The sequence below is a fragment of the Rutidosis leptorrhynchoides genome, chromosome 3 (assembly GCF_046630445.1).
Source record: "Rutidosis leptorrhynchoides isolate AG116_Rl617_1_P2 chromosome 3, CSIRO_AGI_Rlap_v1, whole genome shotgun sequence".
NCBI classification, from domain to species: domain Eukaryota; kingdom Viridiplantae; phylum Streptophyta; class Magnoliopsida; order Asterales; family Asteraceae; genus Rutidosis; species Rutidosis leptorrhynchoides.
The window spans coordinates 74,580,748-74,593,463 of record NC_092335.1 but is presented as its reverse complement, the minus strand read 5'-3'; the positions used below and the strand labels follow the sequence as shown (position 1 = coordinate 74,593,463).

The 12,716-nt window shown below is 32.2% G+C and overlaps 1 non-coding gene across 1 annotated transcript; it reads left to right on the top strand.

The window, feature by feature from the left end:
• Window positions 1-1,453: 1,453 nt before the first annotated feature.
• On the top strand, window positions 1,454-1,560 carry LOC139903480 (small nucleolar RNA R71). Its single transcript, XR_011778297.1, has one exon. It is a non-coding gene; the product is annotated as a small nucleolar RNA R71 (small nucleolar RNA).
• Window positions 1,561-12,716: the final 11,156 nt, after the last annotated feature.

Here is a 12,716-nt window from a genome sequence, read left to right as displayed (position 1 = left end):
TGTCATTCTACCTTCTCTTACATCAAATAACGATCCGGTGGATGCTAAGAATGGTCGACCTAAAATTAGAGGAATGTTTGAGTCCTCTTCTATGTCAATGACAATAAATTCGACTAGAAAAGTTAAATTACCTACTTGAACGGGTAAGTTGTCAGCAATTCCAACTGGGTACCTAATGGTTTGATCAAAGAGTCGAACACTCATTTCCGTTGGACTTAAATCACCTACTCCTAATATCTTATATAATGAAAGAGGCATAACACTCACACTCGCACCTAATCTGCTAGTGCATCATACATGACACAATCACTAAGTAGACAAGGAATAATAAATTCACCCGGATCACCCAACCTGGGTGGAGGTTTTGGTGGAACTGTCTCGGTTTATCTTTACGATTTTTGTTTCTTGTACTTTCTTATTCTTCTTCTTCTTCTTTCCAGAGGTATCACAAACTTTATTACCTATCACTTGCTCATACTCAACTCCTTTTCTTGAAAACGGGATGGGTGGTCTGTATGGTGCCACCACTGGTTTTACATACTCGGGTGGTGGTGATGGTGTAACTTCTTCATTGTTACTCACATCTAAAACCTTTCCATCTTCTGATGCTAGTTTTTCAGAATTTGTTGAAACCATATTAACATTCTCATTCCGAGGATTTACTTCAGTATTACTCGATAGCTTTCCTTGTTCCCTCTCACTCATCATGCTAGCAAGAGTACCTACGTGTTTTTCTAGATTCAAAATGGAAGCTTGTTGAGTTCTTAAAGACTGATCAAACCTCTCATTTGTTTGGGTTTGAGATGTTATAAATTGTGTTTGAGATTCCATTAGCTTTGCCATCACTTCTTCCAGATTTGGCTTTTTCTCTTCGGTTTGTTGTGGTGGTTTATACAAGCTACGTTTTTGTTGATTGAAAGTGTTGTTTTGAGTTGGTTGGTTATTCGGACCTTGTTGGTTATATGAGTTATTATTAGGCCCATTTGGATTATAAAGAATGTTTTGATTTCGATTGAAGTTTGGCCTTGGCGGTTGATAATTATTTTGATAATTATTTCCCAGCCTTTGGTTCATGTAGGAAACATTCTCACGTTGTTCCATCGTTTGTTCAACATTACAATCTTTCATTAAGTATGGTCCACCGTATTGCTCACAACTTATTCGTATTGCATGAATATCTTTAGTCATTTTTTCCATTCGTCTCTCGAAAGCATCTATTTTTGCGGAAACGGAATCAAAGTCATGGCTAGAATCGGCTCTAGCAGCTTTAGATGAACGAAAGATATCTTTTTCTTGGTGCCACTCATGAGAGTGGGAGGCTGTGTTATCAATAATTTTGTAAGCTTCAGTTGCGGTTTTCTTCATAATGGAACCACCAGCTGCTATATCGATGTCTTTTCGTGTAGCAACGTCGACACCTTGGTAGAATATTTGTACTATTTGATAAGTGTCTATACCATGTTGAGGACATCCTCTCAACAACTTTCCAAATCTTGTCCACGCCTCATATAATGTTTCATTTAGCTTTTGTGCAAACGTAACAATTTCTCCTTGAAGTCTCACGGCTTTAGATGCCGAAAAGAATTATTTAAGAAAATTTTCAACTAAGACATCCCATGTGTCAATCGCCCCTTCAGGTAACGATTCTAACCAATCTTTGGCTTCTCCCTTTAAAGTCCAGGGAAACAACATGAGATAGATCTGTTCATCCTCAACTTCTCTGATTTTGAATAGAGTACAGATCCTATTAAATGTTCGAAGATGTTCGTTTGGATCTTCCTTTAGCGTAACACTATATTGGCATTGATTAGTTACTATGTGTAGGATTTGTCCCTTGATTTCATAATCTGGCGTATTAATGTCTGGTATAATAATGGCGTGACCTTGGCCCGTACGTGTGGCTCTCATTCGGTCTTCCATACTTAGAGGTTCTGTTACTTTCATAATTGAAATTATTGAATACGAATCACTAGAGAATTCTGATTTAACGGTTTGTGGTTCAGGAGGAATGATTAGTGGTTCTGGATCTTGGAATTGTCCTTGAATATCCTCCGGGTTTTCAATTTTGAATTCGGGTTCAAAAAATGGATTATCGGAAATTCGAATTAGAGTACTTGGTCGACTAGATGATGATTCTAAAGAAAAATCAACGGCGACAATATTGGCTAGATGTCTTGATCGAGTTACAGGTGGTGAACGTTTTGCTCGGTGCATTCACTGAATATCCTATTAGTTATAGAAATAAAAATTATATAAGTTATCAAATTAATAGACTTTTCTGATTTTGCCCACGTTTCGAATAGCCAATAGATGCAGCAGGTAGCCAGGATCCTTTAAATCGGAAGCCCACAACTCGCCACTAACAAATCCAACTATTACTACGAACCAAAAAATTTTGGAAGTCTATCAATTTAACAGCTTAAAATAATTGTTCGTTTTGAAATTTTAGAGAAGAAATAGAAAATTCTATGTCCTAAAAACTAGAGCGTCGAGAAATAAGAAAGAAAAAGAGTTCGTCGAAAAACGTCGAAAAATAAAAGGTCGAAAAATAAAAATAAGAAAGAAAAACGTCGAAAATTAAAAGTCTAAAAACTAAATCTAAAAAGTTGCGCCTAAAGGTATTAAAGCTTAAAAGGAATACTATATCCAAAACGACAATAATTTAAAAAGTACTAAAATCTTAAAATGGCGTCGCAAAATTCTAAAGCATGATGTTAAAGCTAGGGGGTATAAAATACTATTAAATTTTACAACGAAACACTATTAAATATGATACAATTTTACACAAGATATTTATTTATTTATAGAATGGATATACTTAAACCTTGCTACAACACTTATAGGCAGTGTACCTAATCGTACAGTAGTGTAGTTTTTAGTAAGTCCGGTTCGTTCCACAGGGAATCTTTTAACAAAGCTTAACGCTATATTAGTTTTATTTTATAAAAATACAAATATATATATAAGTAATATTATTATTATAAAGGGGGGTTTTTACCGTTTAATGATCGGTTTGTCGATTTTTAAAACTTTAGTCGCAGTTAAAACTTAATGTAAAATATTAAAAATAAATACAATGAAATGTCCCGTTCTTATTGATTAAAAACGTTCCATATTAATTGATTTCGTTGCGAGGTTTTGACCTCTATATGAGACGTTTTTCAAAGACTGCATTCATTTTAAAACAAACCATAACCTTTATTTCATAAATAAAGTTTAAAAAGCTTTACGTAGATTATCAAATAATGATAATCTAAAATATCCTGTTTACACACGACCATTACATAATGGTTTACAATACAAATATGATACATCGAAATCAGTTTATTGAATGCAGTTTTTACACAATATCATTCAAACATGGACTCCAAATCTTGTCCTTATTTTAGTATGCAACAGCGGAAGCTCTTAGTATTTACCTGAGAATAAACATGCTTTAAACGTCAACAAAAATGTTGGTGAGTTATAGGTTTAACCTATATATATCAAATCATAATAATAGACCACAAGATTTCATATTTTAATACACATCCCATACATAGAGATAAAAATCATTCATATGGTGAACACCTGGTAACCGACATTAACAAGATGCATATATAAGAATATCCCCATCATTCCGGGACACCCTTCGGATATGATATAAATTTCGAAGTACTAAAGCATCCGGTACTTTGGATGGGGCTTGTTGGGCCCGATAGATCTATCTTTAGGATTCGCGTCAATTAGGGTGTCTGTTCCCTAATTCTTAGATTACCAGACTTAATAAAAAAGGGGCATATTCGATTTCGATAATTCAACCATAGAATGTAGTTTCACGTACTTGTGTCTATTTTGTAAATCATTTATAAAACCTGCATGTATTCTCATCCCAAAAATATTAGATTTTAAAAGTGGGACTATAACTCACTTTCACAGATTTTTACTTCGTCGGGAAGTAAGACTTGGCCACTGGTTGATTCACGAACCTATAACAATATATACATATATATCAAAGTATGTTCAAAATATATTTACAACACTTTTAATATATTTTGATGTTTTAAGTTTATTAAGTCAGCTGTCCTCGTTAGTAACCTACAACTAGTTGTCCACAGTTAGATGTACAGAAATAAATCGATAAATATTATCTTGAATCAATCCACGACCCAGTGTATACGTATCTCAGTATTGATCACAACTCAAACTATATATATTTTGGAATCAACCTCAACCCTGTATAGCTAACTCCAACATTCACATATAGAGTGTCTATGGTTGTTCCGAAATATATATAGATGTGTCGACATGATAGGTCGAAACATTGTATACGTGTCTATGGTATCTCAAGATTACATAATATACAATACAAGTTGATTAAGTTATGGTTGGAATAGATTTGTTACCAATTTTCACGTAGCTAAAATGAGAAAAATTATCCAATCTTGTTTTACCCATAACTTCTTCATTTTAAATCCGTTTTGAGTGAATCAAATTGCTATGGTTTCATATTGAACTCTATTTTATGAATATAAACAGAAAATGTATAGGTTTAAAGTCGGAAAAATAAGTTACAAGTCGTTTTTGTAAAGGTAGTCATTTCAGTCGAAAGAACGACGTCTAGATGACCATTTTAGAAAACATACTTCCACTTTGAGTTTAACCATAATTTTTGGATATAGTTTCATGTTCATAATAAAAATCATTTTCTCAGAATAACAACTTTTAAATTAAAGTTTATCATAGTTTTTAATTAACTAACCCAAAACAGCCCGCGGTGTTACTACGACGGCGTAAATCCGGTTTTACGGTGTTTTTCGTGTTTCCAGGTTTTAAATCATTAAGTTAGCATATCATATAGATATAGAACATGTGTTTAGTTGATTTTAAAAGTCAAGTTAGAAGGATTAACTTTTGTTTGCGAACAAGTTTAGAATTAACTAAACTATGTTCTAGTGATTACAAGTTTAAACCTTCGAATAAGATAGCTTTATATGTATGAATCGAATGATGTTATGAACATCATTACTACCTTAAGTTCCTTGGATAAACATACTGGAAAAGAGAAAAATGGATCTAGCTTCAATGGATCCTTGGATGACTCGAAGTTCTTGAAGCAGAATCATGACACGAAAACAAGTTCAAGTAAGATCATCACTTGAAATAAGATTGTTATAGTTATAGAAATTGAACCAAAGTTTGAATATGATTATTACCTTGTATTAGAATGATAACCTACTGTAAGAAACAAATATTTCTTGAGGTTGGATGATCACCTTACAAGATTGGAAGTGAGCTAGCAAACTTGAAAGTATTCTTGATTTTATGAAACTAGAACTTTTGGAATTTATGAAGAACACTTAGAACTTGAAGATAGAACTTGAGAGAGATCAATTAGATGAAGAAAATTGAAGAATGAAAGTGTTTGTAGGTGTTTTTGGTCGTTGGTGTATGGATTAGATATAAAGGATATGTAATTTTGTTTTCATGTAAATAAGTCATGAATGATTACTCATATTTTTGTAATTTTATGAGATATTTCATGCTAGTTGCCAAATGATGGTTCCCACATGTGTTAGGTGACTCACATGGGCTGCTAAGAGCTGATAATTGGAGTGTATATACCAATAGTACATACATCTAAAAGCTGTGTATTGTACGAGTACGAATACGGGTGCATACGAGTAGAATTGTTGATGAAACTGAACGAGGATGTAATTGTAAGCATTTTTGTTAAGTAGAAGTATTTTGATAAGTGTCTTGAAGTCTTTCAAAAGTGTATGAATACATATTAAAACATTACATGTATATACATTTTAACTGAGTCGTTAAGTCATCGTTAGTCGTTACATGTAAATGTTGTTTTGAAACCTTTAGGTTAACGATCTTGTTAAATGTTGTTAACCCAATGTTTATAATATCAAAAGAGATTTTAAATTATTATATTATCATGATATTATGATGTACGAATATCTCTTAATATGATATATATATATATACATTAAATGTCGTTACAACGATAATCGTTACATATATGTCTCGTTTCAAAATCATTAAGTTAGTAGTCTTGTTTTTACATATGTAGTTCATTGTTAATATACTTAATGATATGTTTACTTATCATAGTATCATGTTAACTATATATATATCCATATATATGTCATCATATAGTTTTTACAAGTTTTAACGTTCGTGAATCACCGGTCAACTTGGGTGGTCAATTGTCTATATGAAACATATTTCAATTAATCAAGTCTTAACAAGTTTGATTGCTTAACATGTTGGAAACATTTAATCATGTAAATATCAATCTCAATTAATATATATAAACATGGAATAGTTCGGGTCACTACATACAAGACTTAATTTAAAGCGTAAAGTAAATAACGATAAAGAAATTGCGATAAATAAAAGTGCAATAAAATAAAATTGCGATAATTAAAAAGTACGATAATTAAAAGTGCAATTAAATACAAAAACAATAAATAAAAGTACGATAATTAGAAGTGTAATTAAATATAAAATAATTGAAATTAAATATGAAATAAAAGAATTATGCTTATTTAAACTTCCGTAATCATGATGTTTGACGTGTTGATTTTAGTTTTATGCCCATGGGTTAATTGTTCTTTGTCCTGGATTATTTAATATGTCCATACGGATTTGTCCATAATAGTCCATCAGTCATAAATATAAAGAGCGAAAGCCTTCGTTAAATTATTCTTATTCCCTAAGTCAAATATTCCAACTAATTGGGGATTCGAATTGTAACAAGGTTTTAATACTTTGTGTAATGAATACACCAGGTTATCGACTGCGTGTAAACCAAGGTTTTACTACTTTGTTAACAATTACACCAATTACCCTTGAATGTAATTCACCCCTATTTCAACAAGTCTATTAACTATTAATCCAGTTCCGTATCCTGTAAAATGAATAATTATTGGTATTTATAGATATCCCGCCCACCGTACCCAGTCAAGCGTATGTGGTTATATATAAATATGTCGAATTATAAGTTTGTATATTAAATTAACAAGGTATTGTTTATTTAATATAAAACCCATTAATAGCCCATAGTCTAATTTCCACAAGTGTCGTTCTTTTATCCAAACCCCAATTATGGTACAAAGCCCAATTACCCAATTTTAGTAATTAGCCCAACATCATGATTACTTCGATTTAAATAAGCATAATAATAACTTAGCTACGAGACATTAATGAAAATAATATAAACATAACTTACAATGATTAAAAATAGCGTAGCGTTACACGGACAGAATTTCGACTTACACCCTTACAACATTCGCTAACATACCCTTATTATTAGGATTTAAAATTAAAATTAAAATTAAAATATAAATTATATATATATATATATATATATATATATATATATATATATATATATATATATATATATATATATATATATATATATATATATATTTACGTATATATTGAGAGAGAGATAGATTATGGATATTTTTTACGATCAAACTGCGTTTGCTTTTATAGGCAGTTTTTGAAATTGGGGCTCCGCGAGTCGCGGGATTTTTCTTCTTCAAACTCCGCAAGTCGCGGAGTTCGTAAAACCAGCTCACACCATTTTGTCTTTTAATTTGCCGACGGTTTATATATAATATAATATATATATTAATTTTAAGAATTAATTATATATTATATTATATTCATGTGAATAGTTGACTTGTAATTTTTAGTCCATTGCGTCGAGCATTGAGAGTTGACTCTGGTCCCGGTTCCGGATTTTCGAACGTCCTTGCGTACAATTTAATATCTTGTACTTTGCGTTTTGAATCTTGTACTCTTGTAATTTCGAGACGTTTCTTATCAATAATTGGAACCTCTTTGATTGTATTTTGTACTTTTGAGCTTTTTGGTCATTTGCGTCTTCAATTCGTCGAATCTGTCTTTTGTCTTCACCTTTTTTTTATTTAAACGAATATCACTTGTAAATAGAACAATTGCAACTAAAAGCTTGTCTTTCTTGAGGAATAATGCTATGAAATATATGTTCGTTTTTAGCATTATTAAATATTCGCACACTTGACGTTGCTTGTCCTCAAGCAATATAGTCTTGAAATACTAGAATCACTTCTTTATTCTTCACACTTTGTATATCAGTGATTTCTTTACGTCGGTATAAACAATGGTAGTAACGATGTGGTTTACAGTCCCACATGACTATAAAATTTAGATCCTTTAAGGAAATTGGATCTTTATGAAAACATTTGATCTTTTGAAAATTAAATCTAGTTTTTACCCTAGATAAGTTTTCCGGAATAACCCTTCACCGGTGTTTGCAAAATATTTTTGTGGGTTTGGTGGGTTTTAGATTTGAAAATTTTAGCTCAAAACTAGCGGTTTTGTGTCACCCACTTGCTAACCTTGTATTAGGAAAGCAACACGTCCAGTATACTTGCTCCGTATATTACCTTTCGGTAAACTACCGTCCGGTTGTAAAGGAAAGCGTTGAACAAGCAACTGTTAAGGCAATGTCCCCTGACATGCTTTTAATTATGGTCTATAACGTGTCGGACGCAATTACTATCCTTGGTAGGAGCAATAGTAAAGCTCACCCTTATAATTTTTCGGTCTGGCACAAGGTCCTGTCTTTGACCATACTATGCAACCACCGTTCTTTCGGTTGACAACCGATTTGGTTCAGATGACCTAAGGAATTCTAGGTGAATTCCTAGGATTTTACGTTCAATGGTAATGAACGCATTGAAAATGGGTTTTTAGAAAACAAATCGGTTTGTAATTTTGATCAAAATATTTTCTCGTTCAAGCTCGAGTTTAGATATCATTGAATTCCATGAGTTTGAATTCTCAATCTTTAAGGTCAATCTCAAGGATTGAGTAAAATCAGTCTTAAAAGCTGATTTTTGATCTTTAAGGAGATTATCCTTTCTGGGGATCTGATTCATTAGTCTTATCCAGCTAATTTTCAAGGCGTCCTCCCCATTTTACGAAACAGACTCTCTCATGGTTAGGATAAGTCTGACCACTTGGCGACCCTGTTTGATGCTGAGGTTCGTGGATTTCCTGCTGATTTTAAAGATGACTTTTCTAGATTTTTCGTCAACCTACAGCTGGTCTGGACGACAAATTCATGACCTAAATCAAGAAGCGCGTTTCTTTTTCGGAAGACTTTACTTCCTTTAAATGATGGAATTGATTCATCGTGTAGATCCATCTTTCTTACAGTAAATCGGGTAAAAATTTTTAGTTTAGTCCAAAGCAAAAGTATCTTTAATATGTGATATATGTTTAAGATAACTTGGTAAATTTTCCCACACTTGGCTTTTATTTTTCTTTTTATTGTCCTCTATTCCATTTTAAATGAATTCTAACATTTTGGTTTGTTTCTCAATTTATGTCCTTTCCAAAGTAACAATAATTTTGGTGTTAACACCTAGTTTTATCGTTCATAAATATGTATAAACATGATTTTGAGTTCATTTAATTGAAAATTTTAAAATTTTTTACTAGAATTGGGTAGTCAGTATATAAGACTAGGGCTGTTCTTTATTATCAGAGAGCACTAGATTCTAATACAACTACTGCTTTACTAGTATTTCTAATGGTAACCAAGTGTATAAAGTAAAAATTTTAATATCCAAAAGAATTTAACCCCTTTCCACACTTAAGATCTTGCAATGCCCTCATTTGCAAGAAATCAGTAACAATTTAAATTATTGAGACGACTTTCAGCCAGGCTGCTTCATTCAAGTCTAGGACTTAGGCAAGACTTATAAATCGAGCAGGCTCACAATGCCTCTTTTTAATAAGTTAGTTAGGACTTGCCTGCATCTCCCCATTCAATAGGCTAAGCAGCTAGCACCCATGAAAAAGGGGCAACTTTCGTGTAGTTTGTAATTGGATGTAACTATTCAGATTTTTTCGAGAATAAATCTTCCACACGCTGCCTAGCAGAGGCGTGGTTATCTGAAGTGGATTCTCTCTTTTGTAGTAGATGCCCAGCGAGAAAGGCCCTGACCCTGCCAACCAAGTCGTTTTGGGTCAAAAATATCACGGGTTCCAATCCTGTCATTCCACGCACGGGGCGGTTTTATTCAATATTTAGCGTAGAAATGATTAAATTTTACCCAAGTTTCCAAACATATTGGCCTTTTTTTTATAAAAAGGTTATAATTTCTAAAACATAAATTAATAAAATTTTAAAAATTTGTTTCTTTTTAGGAGCGAGGGCGTTTCGGATCGTTGTCCTAGTCCGTCCCTCGACAAAATTTTAAAATTTGTCAATTCAAAGCGCGGTTTTAAAAGTAAAGATTTTTGGGTTTTTTTTTTAATTTTTTTGGCATACTTTAAATCAATAAGATTAAAAATAATGATAATAAAAATTCTCGTCCCGCCCTCGGGTAAAGCAATTTCGGCTCAACGACCTAGTCTTCAACTTACGACGAATTTTAAAAAATCATATTTTTAACTTAGCAAAATAAAGTAAATTTTTTTTTTTAAATTCACACCAAACTTAAATTTAAAATGCATAAAATTAAAAATTCATATTGTTAAAATTAAAAATTCACACCAAACTTAAATTTAAAATGCATAAAATTAAAAAAATCACACCAAAATTAATTAAAAATTCATATTATAAATTCATACCAAACTTATATTAAAAATATTAATTTTCCAAATATTTACAATTTTAAAAGTTTACAATATTTATTTAATATTAATTTATTAATTTTAAAAACATGGTAAAAATTAAAAATCTTTTTGGCTTTTATCCCACTTTAATCAATCAAATATTATCAAAAATATGCACCCCTCTTTTCGGTAAAGTAATTTCGGTTCCATGACCTAATTTAACTCATGACGAATTTTTGAAATATTTTGGGTTGATTGATTAAAGATATTTATACCTTAAGAATAAACGTTAAATTTCGCAGTGATGTAATAAATTTTTGTATGATATCAATAATTTCGGTCGCAAGACCTAATTTTATTGAATTCCAATTTAATACTTTATAGCAAACAAATTAGCGTTTATTATCAAAAGGTTAAAAATAAAAATAAAAATAAAAACTGTACAAACTTACCTGTGAAATATAATTCTTAGTGATATGCTCTAGCCCACTCATAAGATAGTCAGACTAATTGATTTTCCATGGCTACATAGGCGTAACCTCGAGCATTTAATGTTTTTTCTTCTAAACATATGAACGGTCCGTCTCTGCATAAAGTAACAAATTCGGTATTTGAATAGGTTTGATTATTTGAACATTTACCTTCGTGTGACCATTTTCCGCATTTGTGACATTTTTCAAGGTGTCGTGCTCTTCTTTTCGCTGCGGATTTTGATTTTCCTTTACCAAATTGTAACTTATTATCTTCGCATCTGGATTCTTTTCTTACTCCGTCCAATTTACCTCTGATTAATGATACTATTTCACTTGGAAGTGTGTCATTATTACGTTTAGTGATCAAAGCGTGTAGCATTAGACCATGGTTTAGTTCACAGGAAGTCTTCATTTCGTAAAAACCTAAAAAAAATAAAAATTCAGAATGGGGGGAGAAGACTAGTTCTTTAGGGTCTGCTAGGGAAAGACCATTCGGGTTTCATTTTCGAGAACTACACAAAAACAGAAAATCTAACTCTAACAGAAATACATATTATCCTTTAAAGACTTGATTCTTCCCACACTTAGTTAGCTGTGGTGTCGAAATTGTGATTAACTTCATTGTCAACTTCCATCGGACCATGTATGTAATGTTTAACTCTGTGACCATTAACTTTAAATTCAATCCCATTTGAATTTATTAATTCTACTGTTTCGTATGGGAAAACTCTTTTGACTATGAATGGTCCAGACCATCTTGATTTCAATTTTCCAGGAAATAGCTTGAATCGTGAATTGAAAAGAAGAACTCTGTCTCCTTCTTTGAATTCTTTTGAACTTCTGATTCTTTTATCATGCCATTTCTTTGTTCTTTCCCTATAGATTAAGGAATTTTCATATGCTTCATGTCGTAATTCTTCTAATTCGTTTAATTGACTTAACCGTAGACGTCTGGCTTCATGTAAATCAAGATTACATGTCTTCAAAGCCCAAAATGCTTTGTGTTCAATTTCTACTAGAAGGTGACATGCTTTTCCGTAAACGAGTTTAAAAGGTGTGGTTCCAATTGGAGTTTTGTAGGCTGTTCTAAAAGCCCAGAGTGCATCCTCCAATTTAATGGACCATTCCTTCGGATTTGATCCTACGGTTTTTTCTAGAATACGTTTTAAAGCTCAGTTGGTATTTTCAACTTGCCCACTTGTTTGTGGATGATATGCGGTGGAGATTTTATGAGTTACTCCATATCTTTTGAGAACTTTCTCAAGTTGATTATTACAGAAATGAGTTCCCCGATCACTTATTAAAGCTTTTGGTGTTCCAAACCTTGCAAAAAGACGTTTTAAAAAGTTGACTACAACTCGTGCATCGTTAGTTGGGAGAGCTTGTGCTTCCGCCCATTTAGATACATAATCAATGGCAACGAGAATATATAAATTATTATGAGATTTTGGAAATGGACCCATAAAGTCAATACCCCAAATGTCAAATACTTCACATACTTGAATGACATTTTGTGGCATTTCATCACGTTGACTTATTTTTCCAGTCCTTTGACATGCATCACAGGATTTGCAAAGAAGGTGTGCGTCTTTGTAAATTGTAGGCCAATAGAATCCAGCATCATAA